The 17,456-nt window shown below is 44.6% G+C and overlaps 1 protein-coding gene across 7 annotated transcripts in view; it reads right to left on the bottom strand.

The window, feature by feature from the left end:
- Positions 1-17,456, bottom strand: part of TIAM1 (TIAM Rac1 associated GEF 1) — a 451,497-nt gene that overhangs the window by 164,439 nt on the left and 269,602 nt on the right. For 6 of the 7 annotated variants that reach the window (XM_043892676.1, XM_043892670.1, XM_043892674.1 and 3 more), the window contains one exon: positions 2,333-2,510. The gene's annotated coding sequence lies outside the window, so the exon portion shown is untranslated. Of the gene's footprint in view, positions 1-2,332; positions 2,511-9,413; positions 9,548-17,456 lie in introns of those variants that run through there. The other variant, XM_043892675.1, reaches the window with a different exon arrangement.

The following is a 17,456-nucleotide window of genomic DNA, read 5'->3' as shown; positions in this document are numbered from 1 at the left end:
AAAGAAAGGTAAAATATTTTTAATTTGATCCAAAATACAAAACGTAAGCTGCATTTTTTAATCATCGGATGTGATATTTTCTTGGTATGGCATGAGAACACATTCCTGCTAACAGAAACTCACCCATGGTCAAGGTCTCTGGGTAGAAAGAACAAAGAAAAATACTCCTGTAACTACAGATTGTTCAAAGGAAAAAGGGGGGAAAGAAAGAAGATACAAGGGAAACAAGAAAGAACCTCATCACCTTGCAGACTAAGGAGGTTATAACAATGCTTTTAGGGTTTAGGATGTCTAATTCCCTAGAGAGACCAGAAGTTCAAGCAGCAGTCCAGACAGCAAAATGCCCCAGCCTTTAGCTGAACAACACGAAAGCTCCACATGATTAAAGCCCAGCCTTGTGGGTCAGCTTGCTGGGGCTTGCCCTGTTCAGAAGCAGATACTCAAAAAGATAATTACATTATTAGGGTCAATCACCTCTGGAGCAAAACTCTTATTCTCAGGAAGGAAAAACTTATATTTGAGATGCACATCCAAGATGCTGGCTTCGAGGAGATTAAAATTCTAGGATGTTAATATTTTACCTTCTTTCTCTCTCATAAACACACACACATGAAGAGGGAGGGCGGGAGAGAGACACACACACACAGAATGTATAGACCTGTGTAAAAATTTTTAAAGTTAGCATCCTAGATGGAGATTATGGGGTAATTTAATTTCCAAAAGTATACTTTGCTTTTCGTATTTTCCAAAGCCACTGCACTAAAGCTATAATTCACTCTTCTGGCCATGCAGCACATGAGGTCTTAGTTCTCTGATCAGGGACAGAACCTGCACACCCTGCAGAGGAAGCAGAGCCTTGATCGACTGCCAGGCAGGTCCCTTACCTAGAATTCAGTTACGGGAAAGAAAAAAAGAAATGCGTTAAGTCCCTGGGTTTCTTGGATAACTCTTGGAGAGTGAGGATGGCGACACCAGGCTGACAGCGACAGCAAGAAAGCACCAAACCCAAACTTAGAGCAGATGACTTGGGAAAATTGCCCACGATAAAGAAGAAAATACTACCGAGTTTGGACTTAACCGTCCTTTCTCGACACCCCAACGGCACTCTGCTTCATCTCTTCCCATCCCATCTGCAGCATGGTTGTTATTCACACACTTGTCTTTTTTTGCATGTACCCCTTCTTATTTTATTACCATCTCCCGATGGCAGGGACCATGACTTACTCATTATTATATTTACCATCTGAACGAACTAAAGTTTTAGTACTGCTTATTTCAATGGGATGTTCATCTCTCAGATTGTCTATAACAAGAATATTTCAAAAATATACAACATTAGAGCCCATAAGTGGGCACAAGGTGACCCAACTTATATTCAAGTCAAAGTTAACTATTAAAGCAAGGTCTCTCTTGTTGGTAAGGGTGCTGTGGAATATGAACATAAGGCATCTAATGATGTATACAAATTATAATTGTTAATAATAAAATTTTTCACTCCCTCCCAAGGTATTTAAGAACTTATTAAAATAAACGTAATGATTACCCTTCTATGATTTGAAAACAGACCTCCAAAATTGCAGGAGAAAGGATGAAATGTATTTATTTCAAAGTTAAATTTGAAGCAAAAATCACAAGACAACAGATTGCAAATTTAAAATTAGATTCTAGTGGGAGGGCTTGGTTTCAAGCCTGTTTTTTCCCTACTGGAGGCTGAGCCTGAAGACAGGCTAGCGGGGTTGGGGGGGGTGTGGTGAGGAAGAGAGCTAAGATTAAACTGAGACAAAGTTCTGAAAGTTTTAGCTAAATCTTTACAAACCCATGAAAAGCATTTTGCCAAGTCACACACAAACACCCCTAACACACGAGGCTAAACAGGAAAGTTCTGCAACAAATAAAAGATGATCTTTGATTTAGAAAGATTATTATTTTGACTGCATTTATTTTGCTTTTTAAAAGATTATCCAAACCAGAAACAAAACATATCATTGTTCTGAAGTAAGATTTTTGAAGCCAGGTTTGACTTTTTCAAACATAATCCCATCTAAAGATGGTAAAGCTTGAGAATAAATTTCCAAGATCCCTGAGGGCAATTCACAGGGGGGGAATGATAGGTACCTGCTTTTTCTTTCTTTCTTTTTTTTTAAGTTTTAATGCTAATACTTTTGTATTGCTAGATGGGCGTAACCTTAATCCAAAAAAGTGAATCCAAATTCTTTTTCCCACAAGCTACATACACCATGGCAATGCTATGGTATCTGTCTCACCACCTCTGAAGCATTGCGTTTAATTCATGGAGGCATACACAGGCTCAAGCACACATCCACAAACTTACCTTACAAGGCAACAACGGTTCCCAGCCCAACTTGCCCCAAGAGCACTGTGGCATTTAGCTATGGAGCCTGGTGATGGTGTCAGGATGAGCAGTGACGGTGGCTGGGAAGCATCTCAGCACCTGCTCCTGGAGGTGGCCATCACAGTCCCATCTGCGTCTACACAGCTGTACCGAAAACCTGGAGAGGGCAGAAAAAGGAAAGCCGATATTCAGCCAGAACACAGGAAACGGGGATTTCCCATCACACCCATTTACATAAACTCTCCAACATCCATTTCGTGTGAAATAGCACACCCCAGATCAAACAATGCAACATTTAGCTACAGGTCTAAAATGATAGGCATAAATCCATAAATACAAGCATATTTACATTTACAGGAATAATTCACTCTGCAAACTCAGTAACGTTTTACCATTTTATTCTGTCTCTACAGATGAAGGTATCACATAGCAGAAATCCATCCCAGTGGAATGACTTCATGGTTCCTCTTCTTTTTAAAGTGTTATTGGAGGACAGGTGCTTTACAATGTTGTGTTAATCTCTGCTGAGGAGCCATGATCAAAAGCATACCAAACAATCCATGCTGGACAAGGCAGGGAGAAAAGGGGTGTTGGTGGGTGGAAATGTAGACTGGGGCAGCCACTGTGGAGAACAGCATGGAGTTTCCTTAAAAAACTAAAACCAGAACTACCACACGACTCAGCAATCCCACTCCTGGGCATAGACTTGGAGAAAACCGTAATTCCAAAAGGTCCCTGCACCCCTACACTCCTGATTCCCTTTGAATCTTTCAAACGTCTCAACAAACAGATGCGAGAGACAGGAAATCAGGGAGTCTCGTTACTCTCAAAGCAGAGCTATAGCTATCACAGAAGTTGAAGAAAATGCTAAAAGACAGTAAAACAAAAGACCAAATTCAATATGATAGACCTTCTCATCATATACACGAGGTATTTCTTTTCAAAATAAGCTCCACGAACAAAGATTGTGAGTGGTCTTTGTTTTCTAAACCCTGGCTTCTGGTGAGACTGGAGATGCTAAGACAGGACAGAGGCTTCTAATGGCTCAGGGCAAAGAACCCGCCTGCCAAGGCAGGAGATGCATGTTCAATCCCTGGGTCAGGAAGATCTCCTGGAGAAGCAAAGGGCAACCCACTCCAGTATTCTTGCCTAGAAAATTCCATGGACAGAGGAGCCTGGTGAGCTACAGTCCACCGTGTCGCAAAAGAGTCGGACACAACTTAGTGACTAAAGTACAAGACAGGAGAAAGCCCCGAGGGCTTCCTGGGGGCGGCTGCCTCTCATTCCTCTCCTACAGATCACTCCCGTGAGGCTGCCCACGACCAGCACCTGTAACTGGCAGCCTCATTAAGGTGGAACTCAAGACGACAAACAGCTTGCAGAGCAACACAGAGAAACTCGCCGACTGTTGTGGAAGGCGGGCACATCAAGACAGCAAGTAAATATCCATATCCATAGAAGAAACATAGTAAGTGAAGTTACCGTTCACCCTATCTTGGAAAGTATGCTCCTTCGCCGTGAACCTGGTGACTCACGCTTGCCAGGAGAGGACACGAGTTCTCAGCAATGCGCCATTATTACCCTGCAGTACATGTCCTTGCCCTCCTTCCCCCACTGCCATTCTGTTCCCTCTCTTTGCCCAGGCATCCTCCTTAAGCTGCTCTCTGCGAAGTTTTACATTTTCAAAGCGGTTCCTGAATTGCTTAGGAACTGGCAGAAATTAATAAGCAACAGCCCATTTATATTGAAATGGACTCATTACAGTGCCAGCTGCCAATAATTTGCAAGGGCTGGATTCTTGCTGGCAAACCGGGCCTGCAGGCGGCTGTCCTCCACCTGCACATGTAGGCTGATAATGCACTTTTTATACTTTAAAAAAAAAAGTACATATTCTGCTACCAGAACTGAAATGTTTCTCTATTACAGTCTTCTATTGCCTGAGCAGAAAAATGCTATGGGGAAGAAAGTGAAAGTTATCAGGCATTGTTTAAAAAATATGTAGGAAGACAAAACCCAGTCCATCTGGGATCTGGGATCTATTTTTTCCCCCCGATTCTGTTTTTTTAGTATATGTGCTGCCGAAGCGAGCACGTCCCCCCTGATTCTGATGGAGAAAGTATTTTGACCTGTGACCCGTGGAACTGACCCCATGATGTAAACAGATGAAGAGAACATATTTGTTCTTTGTGATCAACAGATATGCTAAGGTTGCAACAAGTCACCAAGGATTCAATCTGTATCAAGTACTCACAGTGGATTGATTAATTCTACCATGGGCTTGTGAATATACGCCACAACCACCTGAGAACCACCAGGAGTCCAGGTTTTCTTCAAGAGCCATGAAGAATCCACCTTCAACAGGAGGTAGACAGGCTTCCCTGGTGGCTCAGTGGTAAAGAATCTGCCTGCCAATGCAGGAGACACAGGTTTGAGCCCAGGTCTGGGAAGATTCCACAAGCAACTGAGCCCGTGTATCACCTAGTGAGCCCATGAGCCGCAGCTACTGAAGCCTGCACGCCCTAGAAGCCACGCTCCACAGTAAGGGAAGCCCCTGCAAGGAGAAACCCGCACACCGCAAGTAGGAAGTAGCCCCTGCTCACTGCAACTGGAGAGAAGTCGGCACCGCAACAAGGCCCCAGCACAGCCAAAAACAAATACAAGCAAACGACGGGAAAACAGCTAACTTAGTGATGGAGTTTGAGCCTGGAGTCTCTGCATGCATCAATCACATCAAAACCCAGCTTTGCCACTTACTTGCAAGGTGATTTGCGGCAAACACTAATTATCAGTTTACCCCTCTACAAATAGGGACAAGAATTCCTAAACCATTCTATCGAAATAAGCATTAAATGACACCATCTATGTGGCATGATTATTTCAGTGCCTACTCCTTGGTCAGTTCTCAATAAAAATACCAGATTCTTTTCACTGTTATGCAACATTTGTAAACCATAAGGAAGATGCTACAAGAAGGGCCACTATTAAGGGGAATTCCTTAAAACATGGTACCTAACTCACTGAAACTGGGCCTACAGTCTAAGTTGGATGAAACCGATCACCTCAAATGTGTCATGAGACCAAAGGGGAATTCATTAACCCAGCTGGAAGACGTGATTGACTCAATTTGCCACAGTGCACGCACACACGCAAACCACGCTGACAAAGCCTGGCAGGACCAGTTGGACAGCTTGCATTGCATTAAGATGACCCCCACTGAAGTGAACGATTAATGTGCCAAGTTTTACAGTCTCATTCTGATTCATCTCAACTCATAAAGTCAATTTCTGCATCAGGTGTCAAATAACCAGTTTTCTCAGGGAAGTGACGGTGCTGGAGAAGGGAAGGGAATTAACCAAGCTAATCCCAGGCTTCAAACACCTCAAAAATACACAGGGCTCAGAAGTGTCATCACTTCCAACCCAAGACGAAATATGACAATGTCAGAAACACTGTGTCCATGGCAGTTAATCCATGGCTTTCCCTAAAACGTCTGCCACACCAGAACTTTCTTTTTCACCTCAGAAAACACTCATGAGAGGCATCCTGTCACTTTTAAGTTCTTTCAAGTTCCAGGAATCAAATGTACAGAGAAAAGGATATTGTACTTGCCATCAAAATACCCACATCTACACCCCAAGCTCTATTATTTACTAACTTATGTGAGCTTGGGCAAGCAAACTACCCACCCCAAAACTTAATGGGAAAAATAAGGATGCATAATATTATCTGCTTTACTTAACATCTACCTGAAAAGGTTGTTTTAAAACAGAAAATAGAGATTCAACATGAAACAGTATAAACTATAGAAGACTACAGAAGTAAGTTCATTCTTACTCTGTTCATGAATAAGTGCCCCCAAAGTGTTTCATAATTACTAAATGAATGAGAGTCAGAACATTTCCCTTCAACCTGAAACTTAAAGTGGGATGGGATTAGTAGTTTTGGGTCAAAATCCTAAATGAATCAGAAATCTTGAATATTTTTTATATGCAATAAGCACCAAAAGAATATAGATTTTAGTATTCACATTTAGTCCAAAAATCAGCCTGGGGGAATAGATGGACAGATGAATCTAGGACACTGAAATTTTTTTATTGGTTCAGAAATTAAAGAAAATTCATCATTTTGTTTGCTGACGTTTTTAACTATTATTATATTCAAGCAAGGACTTAGTAGTGACTTCCAAAGATGCATGATCTAAAATCGAATAGGAGAAATCATCGCTGGAAAAATAAAAAGGGCCCAAAGATTAAGACAAAGTGCAAGGGAACAGAATAAGGGGAGTGAATTTACCTGGGTATCAGTTTACCCAGCTGGCTCAATTGGACTGTAAAGTTTTGGTAACAGCCAATCAGATGGGGAAAACAAAGCAGTTGTAAGACTCACAAGGCCCTAATCAAGTGCTCAGAAGAAGGACGAGCGTTCTGGGTGCTGAGATCATACAGGACCTTCCAGCCGCGGTCCTCTGAGGCCACCGTGGTAGACTGAGCCGCGGTTTCGGTGTTGGTTCTGGCGGTGCTGGGGCCTCACTGCGGCGCGTGGGCTTTCTCTGTTGCAGCGCGTGGGGACTCCTCTCGAGTTGCAGCACACAGGCTTCTGCTGCTCTAGAGAGCGCAGGCTCAGAGTTCTGGCCTGTGGGTTTAGTTGCCCTTGCACCATGTGGGATCTTAATTCCCCAACCAGAGATCAAACCCTGGTCCCCTGCATCGGAAGGCAGATTCTTAATCACTGGACCACCAGCGAAGCCCCTGAGTCATATTTTTAGAACCACATCCTTTCAAAGACAAACTTCATATGACTGTTTCTTGTCTTGATAACTGATTCAAGAAAAGAAAAAAAAAATCACAGTTCAGGGACAGAAAGGCTGAATAGGTATGACCCTGCTGAGTTGTAGCGGCTGCTTACCAGGAAAATCTCTCGGGACGCACGCTTGCTCTCCGGAGTACTGGGGCTGAGGAGGGGTAACTCGAGTGAGACGGGGCCCCGTGCCCAAGGCTGGCTCATTCCTACTGCCACCTGGCCACCCCTCATCTGGCATAAAGGGACGGTCCCATCGGGGGTGAGCTGGTCTGGCTTGTGTGAGAACTGAGACAAGCACTCCTGAACAGAGACGGGGAACCCACCTTTCCTGTCCGCTGCACTGGGTGACTACTGGGGGCCCTGGAGCAGGGCCAGAATTCTCCGTGAAAAACCAATCCCTCCACACAGATGGGGGCTTCCCAGCTGACACAGTGGTAAAGAATCTGCCTGCCAATGCAGGAGACCGGGGTTCGATCCCTGGATCGGGAAGATCCCCTGTAGTAGGAAATGGCCACCCCCTCAGTATTCTTGCCGCCTAGAAAATTCCATGGACAGAGGAGCCTGGCGGGCTACAGTCTATGGGGTCACCAAGAGTCGGACACAGCTGAGCACACGTCTCCCCCCTCATCTCAACAGAGATGAATGAATCGTGACAGGGTTTCCAAATTCCTCCTCCCTAAAACTTGGATGAAATGGTTTTAGCCCAACCATGTTTTCCAAGGCGAGTAAAAAATAGACATCCAAATCAGCCAAACAAAATTCCTGAAAGTTCCCCTATCCAAAGACTGCCCTGATTTTGAGCAACTTCTCAGCATATCCAAATGCATCCCAAGGTAACTGGGAAAAAACATGTTCATAGAATTGATACTCTTAAGCCAGCTAAGTCAGTTGGGAAATTTCCCCTAAAATGATAACTTTAAATTTAGAACAGTGAATCTTTGGCAATACTTAACCAACAGGTTCAGCTGGAACAGACATGACTGTGGTTTCCTAGGAGTCAAGGCAGTGCATTGCAAAGTGAAGTAATATATTCTCCCCCGGCTCAGAGAGATCTACCATTTATGGAATGCTTACTATCTGGCTGGCACCATGTAAGTGACTTTAGACCAAAATACTACTCTCTAAGTTTCCCTCAGTTCTTGGTATTTATCATCCTGAGACTATACTTGGACACGGACAAGTGCCAATGCGTACAACTCAACTCCAGCATTGCATCACCCACTACGAAGTGTTTGGAAACCACCAGTCCCAAAGGGCAGAGTTACACAGCTGGTCATCAGATCTTTCCAAACACCCCCACACAGCCTGGCTCTGAAAGGGGCTCCAGCAAAGTCCCAGCTTCCTGAAATGGATCGGCTTGTTCAGGACAGACCCCAAGAATCATGTAATTTTTCAAGATTCTAAGCAGCAGCATCCCTACTCTGAAGGCATGGAGCTACTGAACCCTTGAGAATTCCACCCAACATTCCAAGAGGAGTGACCACACGACGTGAGACAGCTCAACTCCGGGCTCCCGGCTCAATTTCAAGTCTGAGTCACATCCAAAACGCACGCCCATGTCATTGTAAGAGAGCACGGAAAAAGCTGATCTCAAAGAAAAGGGGAATGGAGCTGGCTGACTGCAGCTAACTTCTAATGCTGAAACCCTTCTTTCACGGCCTCACCGTGTCATGGCTTAAGAGCTCCTAGTGAGAGAAGAGGTCATCCAGGTTCCCACAGAAGACAGGGAGAGGGGATGATACTGTTGAAACTGTTTCTGTAACTCCTGTGAAATGTATCAGACTGTTTCACCTTACCCTGCCCTTCCGAACAATCTTCTTGAAAATACATCAATGCCTGGGTTTGGAAGAGATTGCAACATACAATCACATCAACCAACAACATCTTTTCCAAGCCACTCAGCAGACAGGACCCCATCTCCCCATCAGCCTCTCCGAGCACATCTCCTGAGATCCCCACGCAGAGTGGGGTAGGGCAGCTGCTCTTTCACCATCCAAGACGAAAGCTCAAGGGGAGAGAATCTGGTTTTCAAGGCAGAAGTTGAACCTTGAACGGAGACAGGGGTGTCTCCATCCTAAAGGACACAGCCTTGGCCTTGAGTGAGCCCTGCAGAGGAAGGGCACCTGGATGTTCGCACCCAGCAGCGGCTGCCTGCCTCCAAAGACCCTTCCCCAGGCTCATCCAAGAGGACCCAAACGTAGGAAAATTGCCATTTCCGTGATGCTCTTCCAGCCCCTAACAACCTGGCTTCTCCCTTCACCTGTTCTCCAGCAGCCAAGAAGGAAGTCTTTCAGACCAAAAGATGGTCAGGACATCAAGCAGTCCTTTTTTTCTTCATCAGGAAGCAGAGCGGGACCCGATCATCCCGGCGATTTCATCCCTTCGCCGCCGCACAAGCCACCGCTGTGCACCCGGGAGCTGCCTTCCCCACTAAGAATGGGAGGATCACTCTGTGAATCAGGCAATAGCTCCCTGGACTGAGGCCACGCATTCAGGTGGCTGGTGTGGCAACTCTGCCTGCCAGCAAGGAGGGCTGGGACCGTCTTTGTCAGAGGACAGGGGAGAGGCCACCAGGCTGGGATGCGCCCGACTCGTGCGGCTGATCCCTGGCTCTGAGGCTAAAGGGCCCCCAAGAGGGCATCACCCCCATCCCCCCGGGATACCTGCTCCATCCTCCCTGGGTTCTGTGCCTGCCACTGTGGGATCGGTGTTGGTGGAAGGTGTATGCAAGGTGGCAAAGTTCTCCAGGAGAAAAGGTTCCAGAGAGAACTGGTAGACTGGAGGGAGAGGAAGGAAGAACAGCTAGAAAGGTTAAGTTTGTGCATACATGTGCCTCTTTGATAGCAAGTGGATTTAATAACTAAAAGTCAAGGAGCAAGTAAGACAGCTGGAAAACAGAGCCGCCAGACACAAAAACGGAAGCTTGTGATGGGGCCCCACGTAACACTGCTGCTAGGGGGACACCAGGACTTCCATTTCGGATGTGTTTAGGTGGGAAGATAGGATTTGCGGCGGGGGGGTGGCAGTGGGTGGCGTGGATAACTGCTTACAGTCTGGTGTTACTTTTTGCTGCATGACAAAGTGAATCAGCTCGTTTACACACATTCCTGCCCTCAAGGGCCCCCCTCCCACCCCCACCCGCCTTCCTGCCCGTCTAGGTGATCACAGAGCACCCAGCTAGCTCCCGTAGCTTTAGAGAAGGTTCCCTTTAGCTATCCATTTCACACAACAGGTCAGTTCAGCACGGTCGCTCGGTCATGTCCGACTCACACGCCAGTGTACACACGTCAATACTAATCTCCCCATTCATCCCACCCTCCCCGTCCCCCTCTGTACCCACGTGGAATAGATGAACCTATTTGTTGGGCAGGAGAGACGCAGACATAAAGAACACGCATCGGAAGATGGAGTTTTAATCAAATTTCCATCTTCCGCTGAAAGAATCTTCCACTTGAAAGTCAAATAAAATAATTTTTACAAAAATGTTAAAGAAATTCCTCCCAAAGATTTTCAAAATAGGGATGATTCTCTACCTGTAAGTCCTCATCTTATCCCAGAAAAGAGACTGACTCCCAGTCATAAGACAGAAGGACAGCACACTGGCTCCCAAGTCAATCCCTGGGTACTGAGGCCAAAACACTCCTTTACGCTCTCCTCATTTTATAACAAAAAACATCTTTTAAAGGGATCTCAGATTTATATTTTCAAATCAACTCAAATTGTTTTGCAGTTAGGACTTTAAGACTACAGCTCTAACGGGAATAACGCAAGTCCTATGTCACTGACTCTAACAAATGCATTTTTCATGTTGAATGTCTCTGAAGTTGACTATATCCTACAATCACAAAGGTGTGATGAAAACTAGCACCATTTTCTTTCTTGGTTGGTGGTATGTAAGAGTCGTGTGTCTTAGAATGGTTAGCAACTCATGAAAGGGGATATAAAAATAGGTTTTTAAATAGATAGATAGTCATAACTGCTTGGTGAATTATTGGGGTAAAGCAGAGTGTCTACATAAGAACCTACTGATTGAAAAAAAAAAAAAAACAAGAACCTACTGATTGTTCACAATTCAGTTCAACTCAATTATTATTTATTGAGCACCCACTTGTTTGGGATGAGGAAACTAGACAGTTTCTTTATATCCCCACAACCTAAGAAAATGGTGGACACTTTTCCACTCTTGAGATAGGGCTGTAAAGGCTAATCAGACCTTATTAATAGTGAATGACAGGGGAGGGGATAAATCAGAAATCTGAGATTAACAGGTACACCCTACTATACATAAAATAAACGAGAACCTACTATATAGCACAGATAACTATATTCAATATCTTATAATAACCTATGATGGAAAAGAATCTGAAAAAGAGAGTGTGTGTGTGTGTGTGTGTATGTGTGTGTGTGTAACTTAACCAACACACTGTATGCCTGAAATGTTGTAAATCAACTATGTGCTCTGCCCAGTCATGGCCCACACTTTGCAACCCCATGCACTATAGCCCACCAGGCTCCTCTGTCCATGGGATTTTCCCAGCAAGAATACTGGAATGGGTTGTCATTTCCTCCTCCATATAAATCAACTATATGTCAATTTAAAAAATAAATAATTTTTAGAAGTAGTGAATGATGGAAAGAAACAGACTCATTCTGCAAGGGGAGCTCTGGGCCCAGTCTGGTTCTGAAGGTTCATCGGATTTGGCTTGGCTTGTGAGGATGGGAGGAAATGAGCAGGGATAGGAGAGAGCTTGCCAAAAAAGAAGAGCAGAACATTCCAGGAAAAGAGCAAAGACTCAGGCATGAAAGCATTAGTCCAACGTTGTACAGAAGTACGCGGAAAAGAACTGGAGGTGGTGGGGCTTTTAGAAAGATAGGTTGGGGTTGGATGCAACACAGAGAAATTAGATGTTATTAAGTGTAATGGACTCTGTGATAGGATTTGATTAGGGGAGTTACATGATCAAACATGTTCTCCCCCAGCCCCTCCCTACCCTCTGGGATAACATGAAAGAAAAGGTGGAGGCTTGCTGCACCCAAGGCATCAGGCAGTGCCTGGAGGAAATAAGGAGCTGTTGTTCAGTCCCTAAATCATGTCTGACTCTTTGTGACCCCATGGACTGCAGCACGCCAGGCTTCCCTATCCTTCACCATCTCCCAGAATTTCTTCAGATTCATGTCCACTGAATCAGTGATGCTATGTAACCATCTCATCCTCTGTTGTCCCCTTCTCCTCCTGCCTTCAATCTTTTCCAGCATCAGGGTCTTTTCTAGAGTCCGTTGTTGGCATCAGGTGGCCAAAATATTGGAACTTCAGCATCAGTCCTTCCAGTGAATACTCAGGGTTTACTTCCTTTAGGATGGACTGGTGAGCCTTGGGATAATAAATAAGGCTGCCTCCTATCCCATGTTCAGTCATTCTCTTCTATGGATGGAGTCACCAGGACTTGGTGACCACACATACACCTGTGAGAAATAAGAAGGGAAGGAGAAAAAGAAGGAAGAGACACTCGTGGCATTTCTGGTCTGCTGCTGTTGCTGCTGCTAAGTCACTTCAATTGTGTCCGACTCTGTGTGACCCCATAGACGGCAGCCCACGAGGCTCCCACGTCCCTGGGATTCTCCAGGCAAGAACACTGGAGCGGGTTGCCATTTCCTTCTCCAGTGCAAGAAAGTGAAAAGTGAAAGTGAAGTCGCTCAGTCGTGTCCGACTCTTAGTGACCCCATGGACCGCAGCCTACCAGGCTCCTCCGTCCGTGGGGTTTTCCAGGCAAGAATACTGGAGTGGGGTGCCATTGCCTTCTCCGAGTTCTGGTCTAGTAAGTGACAGAAGAGAAGGTGACGATGACACCTTCCACTGTGAGGACAAATGGAGCATCCAGTTCAGAAGCTGAAGACTTGAGAGGCTGAAACACCCTGCCAGCGATCCTGCTGGAAGTTTGGTGTCCAGTCCACACAAGGCCTCAAGCCCAAAGGAACCAAGTTTGGAACACACCAGCTCAACCACAAAAGAAAGAAAGAAAAATATCCTCCCAGAATGCTTACAGCAGGAAGGATACCAAAACAGACACACAAACATTGGCCAATACTACAAAGACCTTAAAACAACAACAACAACAAAAAAAGCCCACACATCTCATAACCTATGAGAGGCCACAGGTTAAAAACACTGTCTCACTACACTTTTATTGACCAAGCCAGGACCTGTAGTAATAAATGGGTTCAATACCATAGACAATTTCACACAAAAGTAAAAGCTTGATGCTTCAGGTTTGGTACCACAAAATTAAAATGTAAATCAGGTTTGAGTGCAGCCCCCCAAACTCCCTAGGGCTGCAGGAACACCCAGTATGCTCCTGACTCACACCTTGGGATTGGGGTTATAATTTAAATAAGATCACTGACTGCAAGGCGGATATTCCAAAACTGTTCAAACCACAGTGGAATGTGCCTGGGCTGAATACATAAGTGTGGCTGAGCACCACTTCCAAGAAAGGTAGCATTTAAGGACAATCACTTCACCTTTCTGTGAGTGAGTGAAATGAGAAGCTGACAGCTAAGAACATCAGGTAGATTTCAGGTGAGGCTCCAAGGCAGTTACGCTCTGCCAGTGACCATGATAAAGATGGTGGGAGTCGGGTACATGGCCAAGGGGACAGAGAGATGGCAGGAAAGACAGACACTGATTTGTTGTTGTTGTTCAGTCACGAAGTCATGTCCGTTTTTTTGAGACCCCATGGACTGCAGCATGCCAGGCTTCCCTGTCCTTCACTGTCTCCTGGAGTTTGCTCAAACTCATGTATATTGAATTGATGATGCCATCCAACCATCTCATCCTCTGTCTCCCCTTCTCCTCCTGCCTTCAGTCTTTCCCAGCAACAAATTCTCTTCCAGTGAGTCAGCTCTTTGCATCAGGTGGCCAAAGTACTGGAGCTTCAGCTTCAGCACCAATCCTTCCAATGAACTATGGGGCCACTAACTTTGGAACTCAATCCAACTTTACTAAGAGGATGGTCCAGAAGTTTCTATGGTCCCTACACTTATAAAGAACTGCACGAGTCTTTAAGTTGCTTAAGTCAAAATCCATAAATATCATAATGGGAACCATCAAGAGATTTTCTCTGCTGGGCATTCTTTTTACAGTAAATAAGTGATTCAATCAAGGCAACAAGTACCACTGAGATAAACTGCAGAAATTCAAGATGGAAAACAAATCCTTACTTTATTTTTTTTTTAAGATTTATTTATTTGTTTATTTTTTTGGCTATCGTCGCTCTTCATGGCTGCACACAGGCTTTCTCCAGTCTTGACAAGCAAGGGCTACTCTCCAGTTGCAGTACGTGGGCTTCTCATTGCAGTGGTTTCTCTGGTTGTGGAGCACTAGCTCTAGGCCTTGAGGGCTTCAGTAGTTAATGGGGTCTTCCCAGACCAGGGATCGAACCTATGTCCCTTGCATTGCCAGGCGGTCTTAGCCACTGGACAAGCAGGGAGGTCCCCTAATTCTGACTTTAAAGGCTGACTCAAGATCTTTTTGGCTGAATAATGACTAATATTCCTCCCAGCCAAATAACAAATTGGAAGAGAAATAAAAAGCAGCCAAAGTCACTGCACACTGGATTTTTGAAAGCAGAAGAAAAAGAATTAAACAAAGCACATACGCCCCGCCCTGAAGTCAGAAGAGGATAATCAACCTCTTTCAACATAAAGACGGTTCCTGGGAGGTCATGAGAACATTTCTAAAACAATGATACATCAAAGTCCCCAGAAAAACCGATACACACAATCGCAAAGTAAATCTGTTCCCTGTATGACAGCAACAAGCTTAAAAAGTTTGACATTCACTGCCAAGTAATATCTATGAGACCACACACAAGGCGAGTGAGACAGACACCAGGCCGTGCCTTCTAAGAATTAATGAGGACGCTCCTACCCAGGGCACTAATGTGCTAAAGGTTTAATGGGAATCCTCATACAGTGAAACCATTCCGAGCATGCCCACCCAAAACAGAGAGAGTGTGCGCCGTCACTGATTTAATCAATGAATAAATTACATGTATGTGCTCTTCAGCAAATACATTATGCACATTTTAAATTTCTGTGTATGTTTATAATTTTCCTCATTTATTTGAACTGAACAGAAACACACAGAAATTTAAATGCATAACAGAGAAATTCTGAAATTCCCTTCCTATGCCCTCATGAAATCATCTTGCACATATATCCAGTATTGAAGACCACTGTTCTGGGACAGGGAAAGCCGATCTAGAAACTAAGAAAAAATAAGGAAAGACAGTGGGAAACGCATACAGATGCCTCCTGAACTTTACCGACATCTCAGGCTTATTGTGAGGCAGTAGTACAGCAATGTCAAAACCTCCCAGAATCTTCAAGAAGGGAATGCAACCATTCAGAAGACCAAGTCAGCAGACACATATGCAAAACTGATGCCTGCTCTGAAACTGTCTGCTGACAGCACCAGCTCTAGAGGGGCCATTAAATTGTGTTTTTGCAATCAAGACAGTTAACAATATCCCTTCAGCAGTCATCAATAAAACAAGGTCATGTGCAGACGAAGAGAATGATATAAAAAGGAAGGACTCATTTTTGCAACTTCCTCATCCCCAATCCCTGGAAGACAATATAACGACAGGCCAAGAAGCAGTAAAAGCAAAAACACATCTGTGGCCATCACTGCCTTGTTCATTGCGGGTATCTCAGACACTGCCAGGGTAAGTAGCCAAGCAATTTCAGTTATATGGTCTGGAAGAATGAAGGCTAGCAATAACACATGCAAAGGAAGATTATTTTTAAAAAGGTTTTTGTGAGTCTGTTTCTATTTTGTAAATAAATTCATATGCACCACGTCTTTTCAGATTCTGCACAAAAGGGAAGTCAGATGATACTTCTCCTTCTCTGCCTGACACACTTCACTCAGTATGACAACCTCTAGGCCAATCCATGCAATTGGCATTGTTCCATTCCTTTTAATGGCTGAGTAATATTCCTTTGTACATCGAACGTGTGGTTGCCAGGGGGAGAAGGGATACATGTACTAGCAGTTCAGATCAACAGGCAGACACTGCTGTGTTTAACGTGGGTAACCATCAAGGCCCTACTGTACAGAGCAGGGAACTCTGCTCAGTGTTATAAGGCAGCCTGGATGGGAGAGGAGTGTGGGGGGGAGAATGGATACATGTACATGCACGACTGAGTCCCTCTGCGGTCCACCTGAAACTATCACAGCATTGTTCATCTGTTGTACTCCATTATAAAGAGTTTAAAAAAGAAATGAATGAAAGAATAAATTAATTTTTGAAAATATTTTTAAACAAAATTTTCATCCTGAAGTGGGAAATAAAGGTTTCCTCTTCTGGGAGAAATACTCTCTCTCTCTAGCTTCCAATCCGAGTAACAAAAGGAGTTCTCACCAGGGGCCCTTCGTCAGCATTTGACCTTGCTGATCTCTCCCCCTCAAAAAAAAAAAAAAAATGGCTCTCTCCCTGTGGATTCCCTTATATGGTTCTCATATGCCCTCCTCACTCCAAATGTAGTTTCCGACCTCAGCCTTCTACCTCTCTCCAGATGGAGTAGTTTTCTCTTTAACAGACTTATTTACTTCCTTCCACACTGTCATCTACCTTAATCTCCATCTTCAGTACAAACCCCTCTTCCTAAGCCCCTCTGGACACCTCCATACAGTGAGCCTGTTGGGTGAGCGATAGTGTGAGATCAAATCCGACACACCATTTGGGGTCAAAACTTTCCACACTTACAATCCCTCCCAGAAGGCAGCAAGATTTATAGATGTAACAGAGTTGGGATGCAGTCAGAACTAGAACAGAACTTCATCTGCTCATTAATGTCCCCATGACCTTGAGTGAGTCAATAAACATCCCCTTGGACCACCTTCTCCATCTGCAAAATAGGAAATCTGCCTTGTAGGTTTCTGCTGGGGACAAAGTGAGGCAATGTGTGAGAAGACATCTTTCTGTCGTATTTACTTAGGGCTTCACAAATGTTCATCTCTGGACTTGCCTGGTGGCACAGTGGATAATAATCCACTTGCCAATGAAGGGGACATGGGTTCCATCCTGGGGACATGGGTTCGATCCCTGGTCCAGGAAGCTTCCACAAGCCATGAAGCAAGTAAGCCCATGAGTCACAACTACTGAGCCTGTGTGCCACAACTACTGAAGCCCACACTCAAGACACACTCAGCGTCCCTCAGGGATGCCACTACATCAGTCCTGCACTCTGCTAAATGATACGCAAACACCCCTGGCACACCCAGCAGACACAAATCAAA

This window comes from Cervus elaphus, chromosome 31, assembly GCF_910594005.1.
Source record: "Cervus elaphus chromosome 31, mCerEla1.1, whole genome shotgun sequence".
Classification (NCBI taxonomy): domain Eukaryota; kingdom Metazoa; phylum Chordata; class Mammalia; order Artiodactyla; family Cervidae; genus Cervus; species Cervus elaphus.
Note: the sequence above shows the minus strand (reverse complement) of the source record. Positions and strands in the feature narration are given on the sequence as shown.